The sequence below is a fragment of the Amblyomma americanum genome, chromosome 11 (assembly GCF_052857255.1).
Source record: "Amblyomma americanum isolate KBUSLIRL-KWMA chromosome 11, ASM5285725v1, whole genome shotgun sequence".
Classification (NCBI taxonomy): domain Eukaryota; kingdom Metazoa; phylum Arthropoda; class Arachnida; order Ixodida; family Ixodidae; genus Amblyomma; species Amblyomma americanum.
The window spans coordinates 88,407,306-88,425,908 of record NC_135507.1 but is presented as its reverse complement, the minus strand read 5'-3'; the positions used below and the strand labels follow the sequence as shown (position 1 = coordinate 88,425,908).

Here is an 18,603-nt window from a genome sequence, read left to right as displayed (position 1 = left end):
GACATACAGGAGCTAGGTTTTACACTACACACCGACCCTGGCTGCCCGACCAGAAGAGGCATTAACGTGATGGCGGACACCACGCCTGATCTGACGCTCTCCAAGAACGCAATAGCGGTTACTTGGGAGACTACAGAGCAAGACTTGGGAAGTGACCATTATATAATAGCCACAACATTAACGAAAGGGGTGAGGGAAAACCGGCTAAAACAGCCGAAAATCACGGAATGGGACAGATTTAGAAAACGACGGGGGGAAATCTCGATCGGAACCATCACGGACATTGGGGATTGGACAGATACAGTAAAGAGACACGTCGCCTAGGCGACGATATCTTTAGAGGGTTCAGACGCTCCAATAATAGCCGACAGCAGGCTCCTCCACATGTGGGAGGCAAAATGTGGCCTAGAACGCAGACTTAAAAAGCAAAGGTAGAATCGAAACCTCAAAAGAAGGATAGCCAGACACAACCGGGAGATCGAAAAGTATGCGATGCAACTTTGCGAGCATAACTGGTGTAGCAGGTGCGACGACATGGAAAGAGGTATGAGCCTAGCAAAAACGTGGAACATTCTGCGACACTTCCTAGATCCAACCAAATCAAAATCTAGGCAGAAATCAGGCTAGCCAAAGCGCGACATGTATATGATGGGTCAGACGAGGATTTTAAGGAGGGAATCATACAAACATACGTAGGAGATGTAACTCGCTCTAGCCTACCGGAGAACAGGGGGCCTCCCAGAGAGGAACTCGATGCGCCTATAACGGAGGCAGAGGTGAGAGCAGAGAAAATTAAGCTCAAAACGAAATCCGCTCCGGGCCCGGACGGAATCAGAAACACAATGCTGCGGAATCTAGACGACGAGTCGATCACAGCAATTACAAACTACATCCAGCAAGTGTGGGAAAAGAGTGAGCTCCCCAAGCAGTGGAAGGAAGCTAGTATTATACTAATTCCTAAACCAGGCAAACCACCAAAGCTGAAAAACCTTAGACCGATCTCTCTTACGTCCTGCGTAGGAAAGTTAATGGAGCACGTGATCCAAACGAGAATGACTCGATTTATGGAAGACAACGAGCTATGGCCAAACGAGATGATCGGCTTCCGACCGAGCTTGAGCACCCAAGATGTAATGCTGAAACTTCAGCACGACATCATAGATTCGCGGTCCAGAGACGCAAAGGTAATCTTAGGATTAGACTCAAAAAATCCTTTGATAATGTCAAGCACGAGGCAATCCTAGCAGAACTGCAAGAAGTAGGTGTAGGCTGTACAACCTACAACTACATAAAAGACTTCCTGTCTGATAGGACAGCGCGTATAAAATATCAGGACATAGAATCAGAGGAAATCACGTTGGGAAGCAGAGGTACCCCCCAAGGCTCTGTACTATCCCCGCTCCTCTTTAACCTCGCAATGAAAGGTCCCCCCCCGAGACTCAAATAGATAGAAAACCTAAACTTCAGCATGTATGCGGACGATATAAACGTTTGAATTAACCAGGGTAGCGACGCTGACATCGAGAGCAAGCTGCAGGAGGCCACGAATATAGTGGTGGACTACGCAGCAGCTAGGGGCCTCTCGTGCTCACCAGAGAAGTCAGGCCTCCTGGTGTACAACCCTAAATCTGAGACTTAAACAAAGCAATGACTTTAACATCACAGTCGAGGGTAAACCGGTCCCCAAGGTAGACAAGATCAGAATACTTGGTCTCCATATCCAAAGCAATGGATATAATGATGCGACTATAAAGAAGCTGGAAGGCTATGCGGCACAGGTCATAGGACTCTTTAGGAGAATAGCCCTTAGGAAAGAGGGCTTAAAGAGAGGATCCTAATTAAGCTGGTGCAGGCCTACGTTATTTGCCGTCTGAGCTACGCCACACCATACCTAAATATACGGGCCTCGGAACGAGACAACCTAGATTCGATAATCAGGAGATGCTGCAAGCGAGCACTCGGTATACCCATAAGCACTTCAACCGAAAGACTCTTAGGAATGGGAGTTCACTACACATGAAGGGGAATCGACGAGGCTGTTAAAACAGCCCAGCTGGAAAGACTTAGCCAATCCAGCACAGGTAGGGCTATCCTATACATGGTAGGACTACAAATAGACAGGGGTATGCAAAAGAAGCAGGACATCCGAAGAATAATTAGAGAACAACTTAGGGTGGATCCTCTCCCTAGGAATATGCACCCCACCTTTCACAAGGAAAGGAGGGAGGAGAGAGCTAAGGCGCTAGTCAGGCGCTTCAGCGAGGCAAACGAGAAAACAGTAGCATACACGGACGCGGCGAGTGGCAAGCTGGGAGCGGCGGTAGCCTCGGTGGTGGATGGCCGGGGTGAGGCAGTCTCATCAGCAACCATACGCAGCCGCAATCGGGAGTCAGCAGAAGAAGCTGCAATAGCGCTTGCTTGCGTAGGGACAGAAGCAAAATTCATAGTCTGCGACAGCAAAACGGCCATATATAAACTATGGTAGAGGTAGGATTGCACCAGAAGTGGTGCGGATACTAACAGGAGGAAAGATAGACAGGAAAATTAGCCTCGTATGGGCACCAGCTCACACGTCAGTTCCAGGCAATGAGGCGGCACACGCTCTGGCTCGAGATCTCTACTTCCGAGCCGGAGCAGAACCGCCCGACTGCTAAGAACTAGACGAGAGACTGCATAATTCTGATCCATAACAGCGCGACAGACGGGACAAAGAAGAGGAGACACAACACACAGCGCTGACTCACAACTAAAACGTTTGTTGGCTGCCAGCCAGTATAAATACTGGCCTGGTGGCCGGGAAAAGAATACAAGCACGCTTGACTTGCGTGATATCAAACATCGCCAGTTCATCAGGCACGTGTCAACATACAAGAGTCATCAGTGCAAAATATCACCCCTGCAGCAGGCACGAGTTTTCATTCACAATCAAGGTAGCGGGTTTCCTTATCCGACAAGGCTACAGAGGGAGTGCTGATACACTGATCTGAAGTCCTATCTATCAGGTGGGCTTCCATTATTTCCCTAGTTAGCGAGTCGCGGTTCTTACCTAATACAGAGCATTCCTTGTAAAGGGGAAAACATGTTTTTGAGTCGTCGTTGTCTTCCTCGTCATCGTCATCTTCGTTGTCTTTGCAGTTTCTGCAATGTTTTGCTACGTGGCCTGTGATAGCGACACGAGAGACATTATATTGGTGCTCCTTTAATCTTTCGTTAACACATCGGCCAGTTTGGCCGATGTGTGCCACATGACAGAGGTAGAGAGTAGATGACCCCTTCCCGGCAAGGCACGAATTGCTTCGCGTGCCTTATCAAGCAGCTGCGTGGTTCCCTTCCTACTGAATTTACTTTTTTGACCAGGCTAGACAGTCGCTTAGGCGCCGAGAAGACAACTTCGACACCAGCATGTTTCCCAATTCTTTTCAAGTTATGCGAGACTTGGTGCAGATACGGTACTACGGCAATCTTTCTTTTCTTTTCCTCCTGTCTCGCTTCACCTATCTTATCCAGTCCGACCTTTTCCTTCAGTTTTTCCGCAACAGAACCCAAAACGTCTGCATGGTAGCCAGCCTTTGACAGGCGGATAAGTTGGTTGCAGAAGCTGCGCTCCAGCCTGTGCGCACAAGATTTCATTACAAGGAATGCTCTGTATTAGGTAAGAACCGCGACTCGCTAACTAGGGAAATAATGGAAGCCCACCTGATAGCTAGGACTTCAGATCAGTGTATCAGCACTCCCTCTGTAGCCTTGTCGGATAAGGAAACCCGCTACCTTGATTGTGAATGAAAACTCGTGCCTGCTGTAGGGGTGATATTTTGCACTGATGACTCTTGTATGTTGACACGTGCCTGATGAACTGGCGATGTTTGATATCACGCAATTCAAGCGTGCTTGTATTCTTTTCCCGGCCACCAGGCCAGTATTTATACTGGCTGGCAGGCAATAAACGTTTTAGTTGTGAGTCAGCGCTGTGTGTTGTGTCTCCTCTTCTTTGTCCCGTCTGTCGCGCTGTTATGGATCATCGTCAGCACCAACTCTCCCAACAACTGGTATTGTCAAACTGCATAATTACACGGAATTAACTGAAAACTACAGATTACAAAGGATACTAATTCCTCCACCGGACAGAAAGCTCGGAAACAAAGAGGCGACGATCTGGAACAGATTACAGGCAGAAAATTACATTAATCCGGTCTGGGCATCGCACGTCCTCAAAGACGAAGACATAGATGGTAAGTGCAAAAAATGTGGAGAGAGGGGGACCCTCTATCACGTAACTTGGGAATGTGTAGACTCCCCAGGGGCTAACGAAGGAATTGATAGTAGAGAAGCCTGGGAGACTCTTCTGCGGAGCATGGACGCCGTCAAGCAGGAGCAAGCCATTCATCTGGTGGTGGAGGCCGCGAAGAGCCAGCAACTCTTTGCCTGCCTTTAATCGCGGGGGTCCCGGCCCCTGCCCCCTAGGCCTGCGTGCCGAGGGTAGGGAGTAGGGGGCCTCTCTTCTGATGGAAATAAAGGTTTTTGGAATAGAGTGGAATTTTTTACTCGTGACTGTACCTAACGCGCTTTACACTGTGAGCGTTCGACATGTCAAGATTTAGTCGATGAGCACCGCCACGCTACTGCTAAGTTCATGTCGGAGATAATGTCGAATGGCCCCCTTGTGTCGAGTACGAGTTAGATAACCTCCGCTTTTGAGAGTTAGCAGACAGTGCTGTTCAGGGGTGCTGCTGGTACTCATAATATCTGACTATAATGCATTTCACGAACCTGGTGGCCCCTTTATCATAAGAAGATTGTTTTTTATCAGTAACCCTTTCCCGCAGCAAAAGATAGAACTGGTAATCGATCAGTAACCTCTCTCTAAAGCACCTGGTCCTGATGTCCTTTCATGGGAACTTAACAGGACTGAAAATTTTATACTGCCTATCCTGCTGCATGCTTTCATGGTGAGTTTTGATATAAAGCTCCTTCTAGAGTCTTTTCCGAAGAATGACAAAGGCTTAATTCCGAAAAGCAGTGATAAAGAAGAAATTAGCAGGTGGTTTAGCACGACTAAGCACAGAATATCATGCAAAAGCACTAGCTACGGGTGGACACTTAAGTCCTTCACGGGCGAAAGGCATTTGACATAAACTTTTTTAACATAAAGACCATTTGCCTAAAGGCCTTCTAACAGAATGCCTTTAACCAGAAGGCATTTACCGAAAGGCCTTTACCCTAGCGGCATTTAACGTAAAATTTTCATCCTAAAGACATTTGACCTGAAGCCCTCCACCACAAAGACATTTGGCCAAAAGACCTCCACACTTAAGGCAATTAATTTGAAGGCTTTCACCCAGGTGACGACCTGGCCCACAACCCCGCGAGCTGGTAGGCCGCCTGCCACAAAGCAGGCTTCAGGGACGTACAAGTTTACAATCCACCGCGGCATGCCCATTCACTCTTCCAGTTTACCGTCCACATATCGTGTGTTATCGGCTTTCTCGACACTAATGTTGTGACATTATTAGGCACGAGTCAACTAGGTTGTACCTGTAGGAGAAGGAAAATTTTCACATGGTACACATGGAACACGCGAATCTGCCTTTTAACACTAAGAAACAACTGAGTGGAGCATACCTCTTCAGTCTAACCACACCTCTTCTCTTCAATGTTTCCACACTTGACTCCGTTTTCTAAACTGGAACCGTTGTGTTTGCATGATTATGCACTCTAGAGTGTCTAGAAAACAACTCCCTTCGAGGTCTAAACAAAAGCGCCACCGTTTGCAGACAGATTCAGAGTCATTTTCAATCTGACTACTGAGGTCATATGCAGGCCGAAACTTTATATAATCAACTCTAGACAATCCCAGGCTTGTCGAGCGCCTCATGAGTGGCTGTAGCCCGGAAATGTGGTGTCTTAGAGATTGCAGCAGTTATACTCAGGTGCTTGCCCGTTGGCCTAGTCGCTGTCCACCGAGGAAGATGGCTGATATCTAAAGTTTTCGCAGGAAGGACATTGTGTGTGGCACCACTACTGTCGCAAATTTGTCACCCGTGCAGCTTTAGAAACCTTCATACTCTTCTTGTACGTTAAAAAGGCACATACCGCGTGACTGAAAACATCACTAATTTGTGGAATATTTCCAGTTCGAGGATCCGTAAAAAATGTAACTTTCATGCGGCGTTCTTTTGTGAACGAATATATAAAACGCTTCCTCAATACAGTCGCACACAAAAACGAAATTGGAGTGGACACTTGAGCGCTGCCTTAAGGGCATGACGCGAAACCTTAACGGGTTAATTTTGATATATACAGAAGGTAATGGATTTCTGGCAGCCCTCATACGCCTCCTGGCGCAATGATGTAGCGGTTAAGCGGTAAGCCACTGCCCTGCGTTGGCAGATGCTGCCACCAGGGGGCCTTGTGCTACTCAGGTTGCTCTTCCCAAACGATCAGTTATTAATTTAGCTGACACCAGCCACGCTCGGCAGTCTGTTCACAATCACAGGTTGTGATGACACCGCAAGGTCACGGGACCCAGGCGGCCCACCTGCCTCGTAGGAATGATCTCTGGGGACTTTTCCCCGATTTTATGCTAGTGGAGCTCCATAACGCTACCGACTTACAAGATTACAAGATGGTTACAAGTGTTTAACGCGAATGTTTGAGCGTAAGCTGTGGCGTTGCAGCTAAGAAAGAAGCCGTGTGCTCCAGGCCGGGGGACGCTTCTACCCTTCCCTGCCGGCGGTTGGTTTAGAACCAACTACTTCCTGCAGCCGAGGCGCACACCCTCTGTCCCCTCCCACAATGTCTCCCCTTCATGTTCCGGAGAAGAGATATTCCTCTCTCCATTTTGCTACCGGTAACAACCCACCCTCTCTCAGTTTTCTCGCTTCTGTAAACGTGGAGAACGTAATATCCCTCTCCACTTAGACATCTGCTAACAGAGGCAGGCAGTACGTAGTTTAGCGGACGCCGAAGACGAAGGCGCTAAATTGAGGAACCGGATAAGCTATCGCTCTAAGGAACTGCTAGGCGACGTGCTTTCCAGAAGTGATGGGCCTCATGTAGCGCTCATGATGGTTTTGTGCTTCCATTTCAGGGCAATGGATGTACGGGATCTATATCGTCCCCACCGATATTGCTGGAGAGAGGTATGTGAATTGCTCTCTTCTGGAACTTTATGAAATTAAACCGATTCGCGTTTGTTTGTTTTTTTGAACAACTCTTCCTAGCTGAACAATTTCCAGGCTTTTCAATAATGTTCCTATAGTTCACTTCTTGCATGACGTGTTAGCACAACAAAGCTTATAACCGGACAGGCAAAATGTTTTGATACTGGGAACTTAGTAGAAAAGGAAAGGAAAATCAGTCGCTCGTTATGACATGCATACCTGAAGGACGACAATAGACACTGAAACGAAGCGGCAAATAGGAATGTATTGTGTTTTTATAATTTGTGGACATAATCAATAACATAATAACAGCGTAGTTGTTTTATCGGTGAAAGATGATTGGTTAGAAAGCACCAAAAAGACATCATATACCGCAGGTGCGATCCGAACCCACGACCTCCGAATTTTGCGCCCGGTACTGCACCAACCGAGAAACGGCAGCACTTGTGCAATCTTCTGCTTTAGGGGTATTTATGTTTAGTGTAGCCACCTTGGGTGGATGGATGGAAGATGGTGTTTTACTAACTGAGCTACGGCGGCGGCTATGAAATCGTCTGCTTTCGAGGATATTAATGCTGAGTGTAACCTAAACGTGAACGTGTTCACCAGGGCCCCCCTCGTCCATAGCGCCGGATATAGAAAGTCCTGTATAATCACCAGCATCACGTCGAACGTGATCGAACGGCTAGGGGAAAGTTGTGCAAAAACCCTCTTACGCTCCCTATAGCATCCAGACTGCCAGAACCTGACTTTCGCGATAATACAAGACGCACTTCGTCCACCGCTATGCACGAAGGTGGCGCCGGTGAACATTGGACGATAACAGGAGCGCAGCTAAGGTATTTAAATATCTATACAGAAAGAGCGTCGCCTCAAAATGGCGGAAAAGGACTAGGAAGCTAAACAGCAAGTATGCAGGACACAAGGACGAAGAAATGGTCTTTTAAACCACAGGCAAAAAACAGAGAAGGTAAAAACTCGATACGTTCAATGGAAGAGAAGCCGAGTGTAGAACTATACCGAAATTAGAAAAGGCAGATCAGGAATGAATCGTTCTATGGTAACTCAAGAGGCAGTGCCCTGATATTTCAAGATATGTCAGGGTACCTTAGAACGCGATGTTGCAAAAACAAATACAACCAAGAAGATGACACATGTGCAGTGTGTGGTAAATCAGTGGAAGCAATTAAACATCTTATTCTCGATTGTGGTGGTATCCATCCGAATGTCGATGGAGGCAAAGCCACTCTTAATGAGGACCTAATGTTTACAGATAAAAATTGCCATATGAATTAATCTGCGGTAGAAGTAAGCAGAAAGGGATCGGAAGATTGGTGGCTCAATAGCAGAAAGGTGACATAATATTAGAACTGCGGAATTAAAAATGTATTTAAAGAAAGTGACGAAGATATAGACAGGTTTATAACACCGGTAAAGAAACCCATAATTTCATATTAGGGGCAAAGTTATGCTGCGAAACTGATGGCCGTCAACATTGAAGGTGAACTGTTCTTTAAATTTTCTTAACCGGCCAAGTGTTTCGAAATATCGAGCGTCAAGTATGCAGATTTGAAACCTCGTTAAGCTGGCTTTTGTAGCATTCAGGTAGCATTTCGAAATGCTAATTTGCGGTAGCACTTCGAGCCTTCAGCGAGGCGGCGCCGTCACCCATGGCTGCGCCGCCATGCTGTCACGTGGTGCAGAGCAGCTGCCGTCGGCGCAGCGCCGTGGCTAATCACGTGGTTCGTCACGTGGTTGGTCATGTGACCAGCTACGTGGTGCGCGCCGGCGAAGCCGACCTGCCACAGTTGTGCGCATGCGCAGTGTCAAGTGTGACTAAGATGATGAAGGAACGCCCAGCGAAACGGAGCGGCGAAAGACGGACTTTGCAATTCAACTGAGCAAGTTCCACCCGGCCAGCTGTGGTTGTCGCGTCAGTCCAGATTTAACCAGAGCTAAACCACCGCCAATTTTTTCTGAATACATCACTAAGGAATGACGTCTCTCGCATTTCGTTTCCATCAAATACAGGCGCAATTGGTGTATTTGATGATGCAGAAAAAGTTACCTTGAATTCACCGTCGCCATTTTATGAATAGGTAATGAGAAAAAGCCAACTCAACAAGCTTTCAAATGAGTATTTTTTGCGTTCAATGTTTCGAACATTTCCGATTTAAAAAGATAATAAATAGGGCTCATTTTTTATGTTCTCAGCCACAGATTTTCCCATATAACCTAGAGCCCTAAAATCAAAATAAATAAAATCAATAGTGAATTTAAGCTTGCTTCTCCACATAGGGCAGCCACCTGACGAAACCCTTCTGCCCTTCTGCTGTCGAGACCTGAGCAGTGGTGTGGTCTCGACAGCGGGTGAGTTTCGTCAGGTGGCGAGCACATGTATAGCTGACCGTTTCGGAACGCGAGGGAGAGGTGCTCTTACTTTTTACGACGACTGCGCATGATGCCCGCCTTGCAGCACAATCAAGCTCAGCAGACAGCACCGACGTCTCTCTGAAAATTTTCAAAACGAATATCTGTAAAGGATAAAAAAATCATCGTGTGTAAAGGAAACAATACCTTTAGATCGTCAAGGGCCTTCGACGTGGTTTTATTAACAAACAGCGTTCGCCGAGAAGCAATTTCTTTATTCATCTCATCAGCGTACTAACGTGAGATCATTCCTGTGTGAGCAAAGAAATAAAGTAAAAGCATAACAAAAAGGCAGAAATTATGATACAGCTTCTTTTTTTCCTGCGCTAATCGGAAATATGAAAAAACCACCCCTTAGTCATACAGAAAAGTGGTTTAAGAATATAGCTTTTCATAAGTCCATCAGCATGTTCCAGACACGAAGGGTGAAAGGAAGTTTTCGACGCACGCGGGAACGCTGCTGTAAATGCATATTTTATGATTGCCAGAACTGCCTCGGAAATCTGTTAAAACAATCGCTTTGTTGTTGTTGTTGTTGTTGTTGTTGTTGTTGTTGTTGTTGTTGTTGTTGTTGTTGTTGTTGTTGTTGTTGTTGTTGTTGTTGTTGTTGTTGTTGTTGTTGTTGTTGTTGTTGTTGTTGTTGTTGTTGTTGTTGTTGTTGTTGTTGTTGTTGTTGTTGTTGTTGTTGTTGTTGTTGTTGTTGTTGTTGTTGTTGGCCTATCTTTTATACCCACACTGGGGGATCGGCCAAGAATTGGGTGGCTACTCACGTGTACTCAGGTAATTAAAATGAAAAGCACGCGGGAAAGCAACTCCGGAGGATTCTTCCTCATGAACAAAAAAAGGATAAAAGTTTTGATTTCAAAATTAGTAAAAATAATAATAATAATAATAAAGAGAGGGACTGAAACAGAATTAAGTCAAAATATAATAATTGACAGAAAAGAAAATTTTGTCACACTTAACCTGGCAGTCGGTGAGATTCTAGCAGGAAACTTAGAACAGCGGTACAAACAGATATGTGGCTGAACCCAAATTTGGTGGCACCAAATGATAACAATGATAACAATCTCTTTATTCGAGAATCAGTATTTTCTTATCATCCTCTTCTTCCAGGGTAACTTACAATGAATAATATGCGCTCCTAGGCAGGCGTGCATATATGCAGCGCACGTTACATGAGCCCTTAGTAGGGGCACGCTTTGAAAAATACATGCGGTATTTTTCTGCGGCGCAGATTAACTTGAAGCTGGATTATATTGTGAGTGATATCTCGAGTGCGGACGCATATATGGCGGCGCGAAGTGTTGACGCAAATTTGAGCCCACGTAAATGTGGATTGTAAGGCCTACAACTCTTTTACCGCCAGTGTACCCGGAACTAAATAAAAAAAACACTCTCTGTGGAATATTGTAACATACTTTTATGAAGATACCGATTTGATCAATATAATCTTCCAATGCGTAGCAGAATCTCACATTTAAAGTCTGTCCTCTGCTCGCACCAGTGCTTAAGGCAGCCATAGAAAACTAACAAGGTTGACTTTTGACAGTAAATAGCAAAACACTGCAGGCATCCCGAAGAGAAACCTGCAGATATATTTATTGTTAAGCTTCACTCTTGCGATATGCGAGAAAAATGCGTTCAGAAACAACCTGCCGTTAAAACATCCGCTTGCCCAGAGAGAGAGAGGGTTTATTGATAGGAAAAGCAGAGAGGTTGGCCTGAAAAATAAATATCTGGCCTGCTACTCTGCTCTGGGGGACGGGAAGAGGAGACAAAAGAAGGTCACGATGGGGGACGATGATGATGGGAGGAGGCAGATGAAAAACTACTTTAAAAAAAAAGCACACTTTCTGACATCACAAACGCGAGGCAAGGTCCGTGTCGCTCAAAAAGCGTGAGAGCGCTCGCGTTGCTTTTACAGTTCTAAAACTATCTGGCCAAGCGCCGAGGATCAAATCCTCAGAGAGGAGCGATGTGTCCATAGGCTTCAGAGCAGATGCGAGTATGAGTCTTTCACGTGCATACGCTGGACACGCCACTAAAACGTGTTCTATAGTCTCTAGCACGCCACATGTGGTACATTCCGGGGAGTCCGCTTGTCCTATTAAGTGCAAGTATTTGCGCGTGAATGCCACGTTTAAACGTAGTCTACGTATAACGCATGCAATAGGGCGAGGTATTCCGCGAGGAACTGAAAAGGTCACCGTCGGATCTAGCCGTTTAAGGCGGATGTGGCGGGTGTCTGGCAGGGCCCAGTACCTAGCCGTCGCCCTCCTCATCAATTCCGAAAGGAGACAAGTTGTGTCCACTATAGAGAACGGTACAGCTGTACGCAGGCCACTGCTGAAGGTGCTCTTTGCTTCAGCGTCGGCGGTCTCATTTCCATCGAGTCCGCGGTGTCCGGGGATCCACTGAAACACTATACAGTGGCCGTTTCCCTGAGCAAATGATACGACTTTAATGATATCAAGAGCCAGAGCTTGGTAGGCTGTGTGGCGTAGGAAGCATCCTAAAATGTGTAGCGCAGGTTTACAGTCGGTGAAAATGCACCACTCCTGAGGCGGTTCTCCGCAGATGTGGCGAATCGACTCCCGAAGGCCCACAAGCTCTGCAGCGGTTGAAGTAGACTTGTGTCCCAAAATGGATCTGCGGGTCGTCTGTTGTGCAGGGATTGCAAAAGCTGCTGTTGATGCATTTGGAGACGCAGATCCATCCGTGTAGACGGGCACACATTTGTGGTATTCTGACCAGATGTAGGCAAGTGCGAGTTGCTTCAGTCCGCTAACCGGCATCGCAGACTTCTTGATTATGCCAGGGACATGCAGGCAGACTGAAGGCTGAGCCATTACCCATGGGGGCTGCTTGCCCAGATTTTCCAGGTTTGTTAACAGGTTTGGTGGTCGTCGGGCGAAGGTGTCCTACACCACTAAAGGAGTCATATCGGTGCCACCATACCCTTCGGATTGGGCAGCGTGAGCGGAGCACAGAAAACTTGTGGTGTCAACTGAGCAGATGCAGAGCTGCTCAGCTGGGAGGCCTCGCCGCACCGGTGCCAAGCGCGGTGGCAAATAAATTTGGTCTATGCGAAAGCAGGTTTCGTGTGGAGCCCAAACTTGCCGGTTCAGTATTCGCAAAGCGCTTAAGAGCATCAGTATGCACCTGGTTTGTTATCCAGCGAAAACATCGGCGATATCAAAGTTGCTTTCCATTTGTCATTTAACCTACACCAGAACGAGGTATCACTTTCCACGCCAGTATGAAAAAGCTCGGGGCGCTTTGTTTAAAGCTTACTGCAGACCTGTCATTTCTTCATTACAAAGCTAATCGGTTGAGGCACTGACAAACAAGATATGCTTTTTTCTTACCGGTTGCTCGAAATGGTGCACTGTTCTTGGACACGTCTGATATTATGTAAAGCGAACATCTCTGAAATGAGTGCTATGTTTTAGCGTGTTTGTGAACATTTAAAACCGGGAATCTCAACTTGATACTTCTTTTCTTTTTTTCTTATCAGTGCGACCCGTTCCTGAGGGGACAGGATTGCCTGGCTGGCTGTCTGTGCTTCCCAGCGATCAATCGGCGTTATACAGGAATGTGCCTCAACCCAACCCACCAGCTACCCCCGGGTTTCGGCCCTAGGCTGTATGCACATATAGTGCCAAAGCGGCGGGTTCGATATGCGGGAAGTTAACCGTTTTCGACTACAAATTATCAGTATTGCAAAATCTTCAGCATTTTAGTTTTTAGAAAAACGGCTAAGATTTCACGGATGAATTCTGAGTGTCCCAATAAACAAAATCAAGGGCATATATATCTGGAACATACATAAGAAGACGCCGTGACAGTAGCAGATTAATGCGACTTTTTACCTCCAAACTTATGATTAGTGGAGGTTGGCTTAATCGTTCTTTTAAATAAATAGATGGTTACGATGTGACTGTGTATTTTCATTTCCTCTAGGTAATAGTCTACGTGCAGACAAATGAAAAGGGTTCAACTTGAGGACCACACATCGAGCTATGGAAAAAAAAATTGATACGTGTAACGTTAAGGAACAGGAGGAGGCAGAGTGGGTGAGGGAACAAACACGGCTTAACGACATCCTGGTGGAAATCAAGAGGAAGAAATGGGCTTGGGCAGGGCGTGCAATGCGAAAACAAGATAACCGCTGGTCCTTAAAGGTAACATAGTGGATTCCAAGAAAAGGGACCTGCAGCAGGGTACGGCAGAAAGTTCGATGTGCGGATGAGATCACGAAGTTTGCGGGGACAGGGGGGCCGCAGCTGTCACAGGGCAGCGTTCATTGGAGAGACATGGGAGAGGCCTTTGCTTCGCAGTGGGCGTAGTCAGGCTGATGATGCCATAATGGGCTTGTAGAGAGCGAAAAAAATAGTGCATTCCGAAAACTCTTACATGCTGCATTCATCAAGATGCATGAGGAAGAAAATGCGTTGTGAACAGAAATATCTGAAACTCGTAAAAGTACAAAGCCTGTCCTAAGAGTAAAGGTATAGAAGCCAGCACAGCTGCGGAAATATTTTACTCCGCAAAACTTCAACTCAAAAGCAATCATTTTACATTGCTTAATTTTTCCACATATTTGCCGCCATTATCCAGCGAATTGTTGTTCAGCTTGAGAATCAGTTTTTGGAAGCCGTTGTCGTAGCAGTGTCCCGCCTACCAAGTAAATTACGTCATGAAAACCTTCTCGTGAAAACCTTAGCGGCGAATTTTATACCAGCGAGATGTTTCTTCAAATGAACAAACTAGTAAAAACACTGGGCTCCAGGTTCACGCTGTGTGGGGCATTCTCCAAAATCGTTCACTTGAATCATGCCAGAAGCAAGGTGAAGCATGAACGAATTCCAGCTTCGAATTTTGCGAAGACCGTCAGGGGACAGCAAGCAAGCTCCCACCCATTTTTTTAAATGAATATCGGCTCTGGCTTCCAGGAATTCACGGCACCACTTCTCCACATTCTGTCTGTTCTTCACATCATCATAAACACACAGGACAGACTGATTCGACGCCGGCGGTTTGCCTCTTGCGTGCGTGGCGAAGGCTCATCACGGATTGCGCCGGGCATTTGGTGGGAGTCTGGATGACCCCTTATATTTGCAAACTGTTCTACCGTAAACCAGATTTGCAGAAAAGCTGCTTACGGTTCAAAGTGTATGACGGTGGTCCAACCGCTCGACTATACAGTTTTACAACTCACAAGATGGCGAGCGATGTGTTCTTGCTTTCAGGACACGCGTCGTGTCAAACTTTTATTCGTGCGATAGTATTCTGGTTACTTTAGGGCGGGCTGCTTTTTTGGCGTTTTCTTAGCGGGAACATGGCCTCACCCAGCACTCTCGGGGATCCTTGTCGGCGGGTGTGACGTCACGCTTACCGACAGGTGCGGTCTAGCCATGCAGACAGGCGGCGCTCAACCGAGGATTCACTCCCTCATATCGTGTTTTGCGAGCGTTGCAGTGGGTAGCGTGGAATTTAGAGCCAGAGCCCGAGGCGGGGCTACGCTTCGCACTTTTAAGAATGATTCCGAAACTAAGTACGAAGGATAAAGACGCATGGGTGCGATCCTTCTGCGTCGCCTAGCGACAGGGATGAATGCTCCTCCACGGCGCACACACCGCAGTCGCCCAACGTGGTGCCCATGTCGAAAAAAAATTGAAGGGAGCACTTAAGCTCCGCCTAAAGTGCATGAGGCGATAGTTTAGTGGGTTAATTCGCATATATTGGCAAAAGGTAATTCTCTAGTTTAGATTCATAGATCCCTGGGAATCATCATACCCATCCTGGTGCAGCACTTAAGAGGTGCGCCGCTGCACTGCGATGGCAGGTGGTGCCAGCTCTGGGCCTTGGGCGAGCCAGGTTGCTCTTCCCAAGCGACCAATCATTCACGTAACTTCCACCAGCTGCAGTGGACAGCTTCATCATTTGCCGGCGGGCAGGTTGCGATGACGCCGCAAGGTCACGGGAGATAGGTGACCCACCTCCACGTAGATTGCTCTCTGGGCACCGCCTGCCAGAGCCAAGCTTGTGCTTTTTCGCTCACCACCCCGACGCCGACATCAGATTCTCTGAACGGGGCCTTGAACACTTTCGCGTTAAAAATAGTAAGTTGGAGGCAAAACGCCAAGGCGCCCGTGTGCTATGCGATGTCAGTGCACGTTAAAGATCCCCAAGTGGTAGAAATTATTCCGGAGCCCTCCACTGCGGCACCTCTCTCTTCCTTTCTTCTTTCCCTCCCTCCTTTATCTGTTTCCTTACGGCGCGGTTCAGGTGTCCAACGATATATGAGACAGATACTGCCCCATTTTTTTCCCCCAAAACCAATTTAAAAAAATTATCTTCAGCACCGATGTGCGCTTCGTTTGCAGTATTTCAATCTTTACGCTCGCTTCCCTTTTAACGGCAAGAGTCGCCGCGGTGGCTATGTTCTTATGGTACTCGGCTGCTGATGCGAAATACGCGGTTTCCATCCCTGCCGCGATGGACGCATTTCGATGTAGGCATAATGCTAGAGGCTAGTGTGCTGGGCGATGTCAGTGGACCTTAGAGAACCCCAGGTGGTCTCAAATGACCGGAGTCCTCCACTACGGCGTCGCTTATAGCCTGAGTCGCTTTTGAGACGTTAAACCCCATAGAACCATTTTAACGCTAATCGGAAACACTGCCGTATGTGGCTCGCATGCCTCTCTGCTTCAATCAAAAATTTTGCCAGCTTATGCCGAGAGCACGAATGGGCACTCGCAAACGCGCCAGGTTCTGCAACGCTGTCGCAAAAACTATGAATGTCGGGCGGCGTTGCACCAACGTAGTTCGTACTATTGTTTCATTGTTAAGGGGATGTGGTTGTTAAGGCCATCTAGCGGCGATAGCAACAAGTGCATTCCGCGGTCGTCGGAGATCAGAATTACTATCGCTCTGGACTGCTCCCAGTTGAAAGCTAACAACGAACTTTTCAGATAAGGCGCTAAAAACATCTACGCTAATCTCGAACAACATAGAAACAGTTGCGTCTGGCTGCGCTGATCCTAAATAAATCTGGCAGCCTCTTGCGTCACAGACATTGATAAAGCCGTGAACCGATGACTCAGCATAAAGAAATAAGCATTACAGCCATTACAGCCCCTAGAGCATCGATGCACTGCCGGCCATTGATCATTATCTGTATAAACCATCGGGCTTGTTGGTAGTAAAGTATGCGGCGAAGTCGATGTTTTCTTTGTCGGTGATGTTTCTCAGCATTGCGTCCGGCTTGGTAGTGACCTCCTTCCTGTGGAAGAGTTTAAATGGCATCGTGAGGATGGTCTCCAACACTGCGGTGTTTACGTGCGCCTGAAGTTCTCATCGCGGTTATATGGGGACAACACTTATGACAATTTAAGGACAGCATTTATTATTGTACCCCCGTTATCCTCACCTATGGCGGACGGGACACACTTTTACAAAAAGACTCTGAATCAGCCCTGGCTTTGGCTGGTGAACCCGAAGTGGTGAGATCACATCTCATCCACCGAAGCCACATTTCGATGGTTGTGAAATACAAACGCAGCCGTGTAGCTCGCAGTGTGATTGCGCGTTAAATTTAGAATCTCAGGGGGTTGAAACTGATTCGGAGAGCCTCCATGCACAGCGGCGTCGCTCATTCACACGTACACCTTGTCGGCCCATGGTCGGGCAAAGGTGCACAAACGATTGGTTTTTACTTGGGCTGGCATGAGCATACCGTCTTGAACCGAATTCAGTACAATTACGAAGGAGTAAAAACTCGATATCGATTGTATATAAGCTGCTGCTCGGCCCTACATTGGCAGGTCGGCCGTAAGTCGGGCCGACATCAGAGACTACGTCAGCCTTTTGCAGGCCGATGTTTGGTGGCTTGCCTATGTCAGGCCTACTTCATGTTGAGCTCACTCTACTCATAAGGAATATCTTCACAGCGTTCCCTTTGTGTCATTTACACTGCTGCAAATGGGCAATTATAAGCATATTTTACTTACAGTGACCGAGCAAGGTCAACCAGCACGAAGATTAACAAGAAGCTCCAACTTTTGCCCACGTTTACACAAAGGCATGAAGAACGACCTTCTTTTCTTTGTCATCTTGGTTGTATACACTGCATAGAGGCATCGTTATCATCACTTTTTCCAGCATGACGAAGTACCGCTGAACGTCTAAGTAGAGTAACTATGTGAATGAAGCGCCAAAAGTTATTGAAAGACAGGGGAATGCCCTAACGAAGCGCTTCATGCATGGCGTCGATCCCGTATATGTTTTTTTATTCATATCATACAGCAATAAATAGCTCCCCACTTCAGTCTAACTGAAATCGCAAAGATATAAGCAGCATATGCGATAGCTTCGCGTATTTCGCCGTTTGCCTCGCCTCGGCTTGCCTTCAGGGCGCTTGTGTTCATTTATGGCTATTTATTAGGCTTTTCCTGTGCGAATATCGGTAAGCTAAGTCTTCATAATAAATATTTAATTGTGCTTTGCGCGGAAAGGAACTGAGGACAAAGACTGTGCAATGAAGTAATGCATAGGCGTTTTGCATAACTAGGTGCAGCTCCAAAGTGCTGCGGTGACTTCTTGGCACGCTTTTCGAAGTTCAGCAATGTTCAGCCGAGTTTTGAAGTCCAGAATCACATGAAAAAATTTACCCCGATGCACTGCACGACCATTCGAACGCGAACATTGATAGCAGATATGAAGCAATCGAGTTTACATAATATTATATGTAATTAATTCTCCCCGAAGCACACAGGTAATAAAAATATGCTAACATGTTATAAAACAAACGGGGCCGCATACGGCAAATGCCAATTATTCATTTATTTCCACCTCACAAAGTGCTACAAAAAGTTCACAAGCAATAAGAAAGCAATACACTTCACAGAGCCGACATCGATGTTTACGCAGTGGAGCTGCCTTGTCTATCCATGCAACGTCGGGGAACGGTGCGTCCGCATCTCTTCCAGAGCGAAAGCACTACCTC

At 46.8% G+C, this 18,603-nt stretch overlaps 1 long non-coding RNA gene across 1 annotated transcript in view; it reads left to right on the top strand.

Annotated features, from left to right (window-relative positions):
• The window catches only part of LOC144111082 (uncharacterized), a 29,824-nt gene extending 16,565 nt beyond the window's left edge, over positions 1–13,259 (top strand). Inside the window, exons 2-3 of the long non-coding RNA XR_013309978.1 lie at positions 7,088–7,139; positions 13,111–13,259. This is a non-coding gene — a long non-coding RNA (uncharacterized LOC144111082). The remainder of the gene's footprint in view (positions 1–7,087; positions 7,140–13,110) is intronic.
• Positions 13,260–18,603: the final 5,344 nt, after the last annotated feature.